The following is an 11,598-nucleotide window of genomic DNA, read 5'->3' on the forward strand; positions in this document are numbered from 1 at the left end:
TGTCCAACATTTAATAATTTTTTTTCACTTTACAGCAAATAATAATATACAAATTAAACCCCATCAGAAAAAATAATATATAAATTAAACACTTAGCCAAATCAAATGATACGAACGCGTAACCCTCACCCTTGTTAGCTTTTCCTTTCTTCTTCGCGCCACTCATCACCTCAAATCAGAGAAGACTCCGCCATCACCACTCACTACTCAAGGCGTCACCACTCACCACTCAAGAAGACTCTGCACTCACTCATCTTCACCACTCACGACGCCGTCACTCGTCTTCACCGTACCGTCGCTTCTCTTCGCTGTGCACTCACATCAGGACGACGCTGCACTCAACTGAAAGCCTCTCTTCATTCGCTCACCATCGTCGAGAAGGTATGCATCCACCTTCATTTGGTTTCTGAAATTTGAGAGGGTAGAGTTCCGATTTTAGGGTTTCAATTTGGGGGTTTGGTACAATAATCTGTGAACTCATGAATTGATGAACTGCGGCGTAGGAGAACTCATTCTTGTAGGTTCGTTCACCACAAACCCTAGGTCCGTTCTTCTATTGGCTTAGCTTGCAATTTTTTAAGCTACATTTCGATTCAGTTCATACTTTTCTGTGATCAAATTTATTGCCCATTTTATTTTTGGATCATTTAACGGCTTGAAAAATGATTAAAACTTAAATTTGTGTCCTTTTATTTATTTTACTTGCTGATTGGGGTGTTGTTACTTTGAAAATTCATCGACTTGATCAAATGAACTTATTCAGACATCTGGTGGCCGATTTTGTGTTTTTTTTATTATATATTTTTTCTAATGAAATATTTGAATGTAGATTTTTTATGCTGAAGCAAATTGATGAGCTTAAGCAGTTAAAACGCACAGAGTGAAATAGAGTTTTTCTGAAAAATTTAATCATGCGAATTTCGTAGATTACATAGTTAAATTCTGAATCTAACTTGCATCCATATCTACAATTACCGTTTCCTGAACAATTTGGTGGATTGAGTTTAGAATTTTTTAACATGCGTTGTTGACTTCTCAGGAAGTGATTAGATGCATACAAGTTGGTTTCAAAATTTGTTGGTTTTTTTTGCTTTGACTTCTTCTTCTTTTTTTCTTGCGAGATTCGTGGTTTGGATTTAAATTTTGGGCTGTTGTCAGATTTAATTAGTATAGATACTATGCGAATTTAAATTTTTTTATTCCAACTATTTGATCATTTGCTTGAGCTACAATAGTCAATAGGTTATTGAATTTAGAATGCTAAGTAATGCCATTCAAATAAGCTTAATGAATATCTCATATAGTTTCTGAATTTTGACTTCAACTCTTTAGAATATTTTATCACTTGAGAAATTATACTATGTTATAGTTGGTGTTTTGAAGAAAAAACCAGAGTATGAACTCTATTTGGTTTATGCATTGCTTCAAAACTTGTTGATTTTTCCTACTTTGGATTTTTCTTCTTTTTTCCTCGTGAGATTCATGCTTTGGATTTGAATTTTGGGCTGTTATCAGATTGTTTGAGAAATAGATACTATACAAATTAAAATTTTTTATTCCAACTGTTTGCTTGTTCCTGATTTGAGCTACAATAGTCAATAAGTTATTGAATTTAGAATGCTAAGTAATGCCATTCAAATAAGCTTAATAAATATCTCATATAGTAATTTCACCTTCTTTAATTTCTCGTCTCTGGATGCCATTATTAATTACTTTTTCATCTTTATTTGGGCCTTACGCACACACAATCCCCTGTCATTTGTGGAAGCTGGTCTCACTAGAACTTTGTCATCCGGGTTGAAGGAAGAGAAAAGATGGTGTTCAAAAGACATCAGTGGACTTGAAAGACTTAGCCGGCTCAAAGCGTAGAGCGATTTATGATCTGATCTGTACTGGATTAGGCTCTTTAGACGCAGGTCTCAGACCAGCAACGAGGAGAGACTCCAATGCGCTCACTCCCTTGTAAGCATCTTGTCTCTGCGCTGACCACTTGGGGTTGGGGAAGAGTGGTTACATGGCTCATTCATCTTTAGGGTATGTCCCGTGATGTCTTGTTTCTAATGCGGACTTGATCAAATCCAAATCATAGATCGAGGGCCGGGCTTTGACACCCTTCTTGTTCTTGTTATGGGGCCTATGGTTTGGTCATTGGGGGTCTTTGTTTGTACCCTTCCCATTCCCGTAGTACCTGCGCCCGTACGTAGACATAGATTTTTTCAACTATGCGGATTTCGCAGCTTCGGCTTCCGCTGACTGATTGAGTCACTCATGCCCTGCTGCTTCTATAGTTATAATTGACCCCTTTTCCTAATCTGCTTTTATAGGCACAATTTTAATTCCACTTTACATCTTCTATTCTATCCTTTTTTTAGGTGCTCTCTCTATCATTTGGATTTGTTTCCTTTTGATGCAGTTCCTTTTGTATTTTATTTAATTTTTTCCCTTTTAAAATTCTCCTTTTGTTCTTGTTGCTTTTGGACATAAAATTATTATGAAAAAGAATTGAGATGTGTGCTGTAGCAGCATCTATGATTTTTAGCTTTTTTTCTGACATTTTACTTTGATTTGTGTATGTACTATTATTTTCCAAATAAGTTACCGACCTAAATTGAGTTTTGAAAAGCAAGATTCTTCCTTTTATTTTCAGTTACTCACTCCCGTGGGAAATTCCTTCACAAAGATTATATTAGATTACAAAATCCCCAAACTTTGGTTCACGCGTTTTTCATGATGCGAAGCTAAGTGCCCATTTTATCTTGTGTTGATCATCACAATTCATGAGGATTCTGTTTTACTATAACAAAAGAAACTTGCTACTCCGAAAATTCACCCATCTTGTTTCTCTCTTTCAGCTATTGAAATTCAGCACATAACATTTATTTTATGCTTATCTTATGCGTTTTTAACCCTTTGTCTTAGGCACAATACTGTATATGAATAACAAAAATGTTGATAATATCCATTTAATTATAGTCACAAAAATATCTATCTAATTAATTATAATTTTTTTATTCTATGTACGATTTTTTTATTTTTTTCCCTTACATTTTGATTATATCAATTTAGAATTTATAAAAACAAATCAAGATTAAATATGATTATAGTCTAATCTCTTAGAATTTTACTTGGTAACAAACAGATTGAAGTTTTTGGTTAAAGCTTTCAAGTGGATTTTGTCAAAACATTGATCGTGTCATGGCAAGGTACAATGCATATTTTTTCTTTTCACTTTATTATTATGCTCTTAATTCATGTGTAGTTCCACTTTGATTGTTTTATTAGTTATGAAATTGCAATTTAACTTATTATTTATGTACTATAAATTCTTTGTTTTCCTTTTTTTTGTTTTGCTTCAGCGAGTTTCTAGTAAAATGTTTAGAGAATTACTTCTAAGACTAGGAACTATTTTCTAATCTAACTACAAGACTATGAAAGTCCGTTTCATAGCCCATGCCCCTTATATTTCATAACACCCTTCCTCCTCTACTCTTGTTATCTTCACTTTGCGACCCCTTTATAAATTTTCCTCCAAAAAACTTTAATAATTATCGATTAGGTTTTGTGATATGCCAAAGGATTGGATGGTGTTATTAGTTTTTTAGAGTTTGCATACTCTGAGGGAGAACCGGACGGACAACAAATTCAATGTCCTTGTAAGAGGTGTTGTAACATTGAGTGGTATAGAAGAGATGTGGTATTTGACCATTTAGTAGCCGATGGATTTGTTAAGGGATATAGAACATGGATTAATCACGGGGAATGGACAATCCCGATGGAGAAGAAGGTGCATGCGATGACATCGAAGGACTGCTTAATGATGCATTTGGAGATCACGCTGAGGGTGTTACTGTAGGTCAAAATAAAGAGGCTAAAGTTTTATAATTTAATAGATGGAGCAAGTCAAGAGTTATACTCGGGCTGCAAGAAATTTTCTACGTTATCTTTTACTATCTGCCTGTACTTGTTAAAGTGTTTGCACGGTTGGAGCAATGCCTCCTTCACTTTCCTTCTTGAGCTATTGAAAGAGGCAATGCCTGACATTAACATACTTCTATCTTTCCATAAGACGAAGGATATGATAAGAGATTTAGGTCTGGATTATAAAAAAATCGATGCTTGTCCTAATGATTGCCTCCTGTATAGGAAAGAACTAAAGGATGAAACACAATGTCGTGTGTGTGGAACATCTCGATATACTGAAAATTCTAGTGATAATAGCGAGAACCAACCTCACAAGAAAGGTCGCCCTATTCCTGCAAAGACTTTGAGATACTTTTCTATAATTTCAAGACTTCAGAGATTATTTATGTGCTAAAAACGGCAGCTAGTCTGAGGTGGCATGATGAGGAGCGCGTTAAAGATGGGACGTTAAAGCATCCTGCTGATGGCCTGGCATGGAAGAACTTTGATGAAATGGATGAAGATTTTGCAAAAGAATCACGCAATATTAGACTAGGCTTGTCAAGTGATGGGTTCAACCCATTTCGTAGCATGAATATTTCATGGAGCACGTGGCCCGTGATGTTGATGGTATACAACTTGCCTCCGTGGATTTGCATGAAACCTGAATATTGTATGCCTTCTTTTCTTATTCCTAGTCCACAATCACCTGACAAAGATATTGACGTGTATCTACAACCATTGATAGAAGACTTGAAGTTGTTGTGGGAAATAGGGGTGGAAACTCATGATGCATCAAAGAATGAGACCTTTCAAATGTGGGCAGCTCTTTTGTGGACAATCAATGATTTTCCTGCGTATGCTATGTTGTCTGAGTGGAGTACAAAGGGAAAATCGGCTTGTCCTTGTTGCAATAAAAATACCTCTTCTCTACAACTAAAACATAGTCGAAAGACAGTTTATATGGACCATCGTATCTTTTTACCCATGGATCATCCATGGAGAACCAATACAAGGTCTTTTAATGGGAAGCAGGAATTAAGACCCCCTCCACCTGTTATAGAAGGAACGGAAATTTTTTAGATGCTACAAAATGTTGAGAATGTTTTTGGGAAGAAGCAAAGTACATCAAATAGTTTCCCATGGAATTGAAAAAAAAGATCAATTTTCTTTGAATTGCCTTACTGGCACAAGAACCTACTGCATCACAACTTAGATGTCATGCAAATAGAGAAGAACATACTTGATAGTGTAATTGGAACTCTTTTGGATATCCCACGAAAGACAAACGATCATTTGAATGCTCGATATGACTTAAAAGATCTGGGGATCTGGAAAAATCTTCAACCAAAGGAGGTGAATAATGGCAAGAGAACAAAGCTGGCAAAGGCATGCTTTTCTATGACTGCTGCAGAGAAGTCAATTTTTTTGTGGTGTTTTGAAGACAACAAAGCTACCTGATGGTAGTGCTTCGAATATATCACGGTGTGTACATCTAGGAGAAAGAAAATTTTCTGGGTATAAGACCCACGATGCTCATTTTTTGCTATACTATTATTACCAATACTGATTAAAAGCATCCTTCCTGATCACGTGGCCATTCCGTTGATTCGACTAAGTTCCTTTTTTCGTCGTTTATGCAAAAAGTTCATCACACTGGAAAAGATAAATCGACTAGAGTTAGAGATTGTGGAAACATTATGCCACCTTGAGAGGATCTTTCCCCCTAGTTTTTTTGACATAATGGTTCATCTTCCCATTCATTTAGCAAATGAAGTGAGATTTGGTGGTCCGGTGCAGTTTCGTTGGATGTATCCTCCAGAAAGGTACATGTGTACATTAAAGTCATATATACGCAACAAAACTCGCCCCGAAGGTTCTATTGCTGAGGCATATCTGGCTGAAGAGTGCTTGACTTTCTGCTCACGATACTTGCATGGAGGTGTGCGAACATGGCTTAATAAGCGACCTCGGAATGATGATGATCCTAACGACGACGAAGTTTTGCCGTCAAAGTTGTTTTTTAACAAAGGTCGTTCGTTAGGTGTGGAAAATGGAGAACCAATTAATCTCGATGACATATCAAGTGCTCAAGCCCATGTGTATGTATTACACAATTGTGAAGAAGTCACAGATTATGTTAGGTAACTTAATATAACTTATGTTTATTCACTAAATCAAGTGCATTTAGATTTTTTCCGATCAAACATAACTATTATTAACTACAGAGAGCATGAGGATGAGGTTAACAATCAGCAGGGAATGAAATGGAGAAAAGCAAAAGTTCACAGTAAAACCTTCTCGCAGTGGTTTAAAACTCGGGCGAGGGATCCAAATGTGCCTATTTGGCTAAAAGAATTATCCCGAGAGGATATAGGTTTCACACTGTGGAGCGTGAGGCAAGGAGAAAAACACAAAATAGTGGTGTCACATTAACTGCTTTAACTTCAAGCTTTGTAAGTGCTAAAGATAAAAGTCCAATTGAAGAAACTGTAGCGTTTTAAGGTTGTATTGTTTCGGTGTGAGTGGTATGATGCTGGGAGAGACAAGTATGATCTTACATTTGTTCACTTCAATAAGAAATGCTACCAGAATAAACCTTTCATACTAGCATCTCAAGCACATAAATGTTTTTATGTGCAAGATTCATATGAACATAACGTTATGTTATGGAAACTATCCCAAGAGACTTATTCAAAACAAATAGCGAATCTGAGTCTGAGGCCTGTCAAACCTTCTATAGTGAACAACATGAGCATATAACGAGCCCTACCATACCAGCTGATGATGGTAAACTTATTCTGGAGAGGAATGATCTACGACCTACAGTTATTGAAACGGTTCTCCAAGTGACTTCTGCCCAAGAATATGAGGTAGATTTCATTGGAGATTTTGATTCCGATGGGTCAGCCTAAGCAATTTATTGCTTAATATATTTGTAAGTCATATTTTTGTTTTAATTTCTCATTTTGTTAGTGTTTCTTATAAGATTTTTCACTTTATTGCTTATATTAACTCGAGTTAACTAATTTATTTGCGTAGGAATAAAGATTTTATTGATCTTAAAGTAACATCAAGTAAGAATTTGCTTCGACAATTTGAAGCCAAGAGACAAAAGATTGTAAATGAACGCAAGCAATATGAGATGCAAGGTGCAGCACGTAATGACAAGGAGGAAATTATGCCAAGGTTGTATGTAGTTGAAAGTCAAAAAGAGTTGAGTGCAACCAAAGGAGTGAAGAAATCTACGTCAAAGAAGCTGGATTTTACTCATTTACAAAGCACACTCAATACAATCAACAAAAGGATGAATTTCACGCCTGAAACCTTGAAAGTACAGCCAAGCATTCTGACGCAACAGCCAGAAAATAAAAAAAAAAGAAGAATCACTTGACTGTGGCTATAACTGAGAAAAAGAAGCATGAAGTGCAACATGAACTGTCAACACACGGCTTGAACAATTCTAAGCTTACAAAGGTGGGTGCAGATGAACTTAAAAGGAAGCTCGATGCAATTCGTAATATGAATAATAGCGTGCCAACAAGTGTAAGCCAAGAGCAGAGTTGTGCAAATTCTATTCAGCCCACAATCAACCAAGGGCAGCAGCAGATTATTCAAGTCACACATGGTAGGACTAAAAAAAGGCAACATGACACTACTTTGCCGAGTTCAAACACTACCCCACAAGCTGAAGATTTAATGTCGGAGCAAGATGGATCAAGAAAGGAAAAGAGCAAGCCAATGGTATGGGCTATAACTATTGATGAATTCTTAAAAGAAAATGGGATAGATGTAGAAATTGGCGGACTAAGCTCTGAACTAAGTGATGATGTGGGAGATAGTTTGCCACTTGATGAAAATTATTATTCACATGTGATGGAGGACATTGATGATGACGAAAGTAATATATTTCTATCATTTTTTATATTTTTTTTGTAAATCATAAACTTTAATTTTTCAATTGGCATCACTAATTACTTCCTAATTTTTCCCCTAATGCATGAAACTAGGAGAGCCAAAGAAGAAGAAAACTCGGGAAAAAATAACTTGCAAAGAGATTTATTAAAGAACTATGGAATAGCGGGAAGTTATTTTTAATATTGGACAGCCAGTAGGACCCACTGATCAAAGTGTGTCTAATTTAACTAGTTTCGTAGGTACAATTGGTAGAAATAAAAGATTTGTTAGTCTTTTATACACTAGCTGGCACGCTGTAACTCCTAAAGCTAAGAAATTTATGTGAAACTATGTTAACATAAGACTCTTCTATTATTATTGAATGTCGATTTTTTTAAATATAAGATAGTAGAGAAAAGTGGGTGATCCGGATGCTTGGAAGTGGTTCAAGGGAAAGATTAAGCAGAATCACTTTGATCATTTTGATACTATCGAAGATATGGTGAAAAATCGACCGACACAAGTTCCAGAAAGTCAATTCATAAAATTGATCTATTATTGGAGTCATCCTACAATCCAGGTAAAATAGTTGGTACTTTAATTGCAAATATATTACTGTTTGTTGAGACATAAGAAAAATAATGAAAATTCAATTGATGTTTCTCATGTCGTACAAACACATATCCATTCTGATGTAGGTTCTTGAACTGAATTGAATTTTCTTAGGATATATTGCTGCCAGTTCCATTCTGAACTTTTGAATTTGTGTTTTTACAGTTCTATTTTTGGCTACTTTGCTATAATTTTTATGTTGCTGCAATTCTATTTTCTGTAGTTCTGTTTTGTGCAATTTTGTTTTCTACAATTCTATTTTGTGCAATTATATCTACTACTATTCTGGTTGTTGTAATTTTGTTTGCTAAAGCAAAATTTAATTTTATTGTTCTCTGTTTCTATGTGCTAACTTTTTATTCAATTATAGTCAATAAGTGAAGAAAACAAGAAACATAAAGAACAGCAAAAGTTTCCACATCGCATGGGGCCAATCAATTTCGGAAGAGTACGAGTGGCTCTGGTATACTTATTTAATATTTGTGCTGAGATTTGTTTAGTTAATTTTAGTTATGTTGTTATAAACTTACTTATTTAAGACTTTATTTTGTAGCGCGCGACAGAGGAAACAAAGAGGTTTGAAATGTTCATTGCTACTCGAACAAGTCGGAAAAGGAAGTTTATCAGGAACACAAGATGCAATTGTATGAGTCTATTAAATTATTAATGATTATAAATCAAATTTAGGAATGGTAACTAATTCCATTTTAAATAAATGTTTCTTCTAATTAGGAAGACTTCCAAAACTGGCAAGCTGCTGGTGAAACAGATGTGGAAGCTTTCGAGTCTTTATTTGGAAAAGAACAACCAGGTCGGGTTAAGTGCTATGGAAGATCTGTTACGCGATGTGACTTAAAAAAGCATGCAAAAATTTTTGAACTCAAGCAACAGCACCAAGAGGAAGTCACATCTTTGAAGGCTGAACTTGGAGACATGAAGGCCAAACAGCAGCGCCAAGAGGCTGACCTTCATGGATTGTGAAACATGATTAAGTTAACGTTTCAAGTTCAGATTGCTGAACTAGTAACTTAATCATGTTTCGCAATCCATGAAGGTCAGCCTCTTGGCGCTACTGTTTGGCCTTCATGTCTCCAAGTTCAGCCTTCGAAGATTTGACTTCCTCTTGGTGCTGTTGCTTGAGTTCAGAAATTTCTGCATGATTTTTTAAGTCACTTCGCATAACAGATCTTCCATAGCACTTAACCCGACCTGGTTGTTCTTTTCCAAATAAAGACTCAAAAGCTTCCTCATCTATTTCACCAGCAGCTTGCTGGTTTTGGAAGTCTTCCTGATTAGAAGAAACATTTATTTAAAATGGAATTAGTTACAATTCCTACATTTGAATTATAATCATTAATAATTCAATGAACTCTCATACAATTGCATCTTGTATTTCCTGATCAACTTCCTTCCTTTTCCGACTTGTTCGAGTAGCAATGAACATTTCAAACATTTTTAGTTCCTCATTTGTTTCATTTGTCGTGCGCTACAAAATAAAGTCTTAAATAAGTAAGTTTATAACAACATAACTAAAATTAACTAAACAAATCCCAGCACAAATATTAAATAAGTATACTAGAGCCACTCGTACTCTTCCGAAATTGATTGGTCCCGTGCGATGTGGAAACTTTACTCTTCCGAAATTGATTGGTCCCATGCGATGTGGAAACTTTTGCTGTTCTTTATGTTTCTTGTTTTTTTCACTTAGAAACAGAGAACAATAAAATTAAATTTTGCTTCAGCAAATAAAATTGCAGCAACCAAAATAGCAGTAGATATAATTGCACAAAATAAAATTGCAGAAAATAAAAATGCACAAAACAGAACTACAGAAAATAGAATTGCAGTAACTCAAAATTACAGCAAACAAAGTAGCCAAAAATAGAATTGTAAAAACATAAATTTAGAAGTTCAGAATAGAACTGGCAGCAATATATCCTAAGAAAATTCAATTCAGTTCAAGAACCTACATCAGAATAGATATGTGTTTGTATAACATGAGAGACATTATCAATTGAATTTTCATTATTTTTCTTATGTCTCAACAAACAGTAATATATTTGCAATTAAAGTTTGTAGGATGACTCCAATAATAGATCAATTTTATGAATTGACTTTCTAAAACTTGAGTCGGTTGATTTTTCACCATATCTTCGATGGTATCAAAGGGAACAAAGTGCTTCTGCTTAATCTTTCCCTTGAACCTCTTCCAAGCATCCCGAATTGCTTGGATCACCCACTTTTCTCCACTATTCCATATTTAAAAAAATTGACATTCAATAATAATATAAGAGTCTTACGTTAACATAGTTCTACATGAATTTCTTAGCTTTAGGAGTTACAGCATGCCAGCTAGCGTATAAAAGACTAACAAATCTTTTATTTCTACCAATTGTGCCTACGAAACTAGTTAAATTAGACATACTTTGATCAATGGATCCTACTGGCTGTCCAATATCAAAAATATTTTTTTCCTGCTATTCCATAGTTCTTACATAAATCTCTTTGCAAGTTATTTTTTCCCGGGTTTTCTTCTTTGGCTCTCCTAGTTTCATGCATTAGGGGAAAAATTAGGAAGTAATTAGTGATGCCAATTGAAAAATTAAAGTTTATAATTTACAAAAAAATATAAAAAATGATAGAAATATATTACCTTCGTCATCATCAATGTCCTCCATCACATGTGAATAATAATTTTCATCAAGTGGCAAGTTATCTCCCACATCATCACTTAGTTCAGAGCTTAGTCCGTCAATTTCTACATCTATCTCATTTTCTTTTAAGAATTCATCAATAGTGGTAGCCCTTACCCTTGGCTTGCTCTTTTCCTTTCTTGATCCATCTTGTTCCGACATTAAATTTTCAACTTGTGGGGTAGTGTTTAAACTCGGCAAAGTATTGTCATATTGCCTTTTTTTGAGTCCTACCATGTGTGACTTGAATAATCTGCTACTGCCCTTGGTTGATTGTGGGTTGAGTAGAATTTGCACAACTCCGCTCTTGGCTTACACTTGTTGCCATGCTATTATTCATATTACGAATTGTATTGAGCTTCCATTTAAGTTCATCTGCACCCACCATTGTAAGCTTAGAATTGTTCAAGCCTTGTGTTGACGGTTCATGTTGCACTTCATGCTTCCTTTTCTCAGCCATTGCCACAGTCAAGTGATTCTTTTTTTTTTATTTTCT

The 11,598-nt window shown here is 35.2% G+C and overlaps 1 protein-coding gene and 1 long non-coding RNA gene across 10 annotated transcripts in view; one reads left to right on the forward strand and one right to left on the reverse strand.

Annotated features, from left to right (window-relative positions):
- LOC107629832 lies at nt 1-9,563 on the forward strand. Of its 5 annotated transcripts, none has more exons than XR_002359005.1 (3): nt 1-2,034; nt 3,140-8,872; nt 8,963-9,563. It is a non-coding gene; the product is annotated as an uncharacterized LOC107629832 (long non-coding RNA). The 5 variants fall into 5 exon arrangements; XR_002359004.1 differs by having other exon boundaries at nt 2-2,034; nt 3,140-8,377; nt 8,780-9,563; XR_002359008.1 differs by having other exon boundaries at nt 2-2,034; nt 3,140-8,377; nt 9,142-9,155.
- Nucleotides 7,311-11,598, reverse strand: part of LOC107629833 — an 11,622-nt gene continuing 7,334 nt past the window's right edge. The window contains exons 3-4 of one of the 5 annotated variants that reach the window (XR_002359003.1): nt 10,043-10,658; nt 7,311-9,895 (exon numbers count right to left, since the gene is read on the reverse strand). The gene's annotated coding sequence lies outside the window, so the exon portion shown is untranslated. Of the gene's footprint in view, nt 10,659-11,062; nt 11,593-11,598 lie in introns of those variants that run through there. The other 4 variants (XR_002359002.1, XR_002359001.1, XR_002359000.1 and 1 more) reach the window with 4 other exon arrangements.

The sequence above is a fragment of the Arachis ipaensis genome, chromosome B03 (assembly GCF_000816755.2).
Source record: "Arachis ipaensis cultivar K30076 chromosome B03, Araip1.1, whole genome shotgun sequence".
Taxonomy (NCBI): Eukaryota; Viridiplantae; Streptophyta; class Magnoliopsida; order Fabales; family Fabaceae; genus Arachis; species Arachis ipaensis.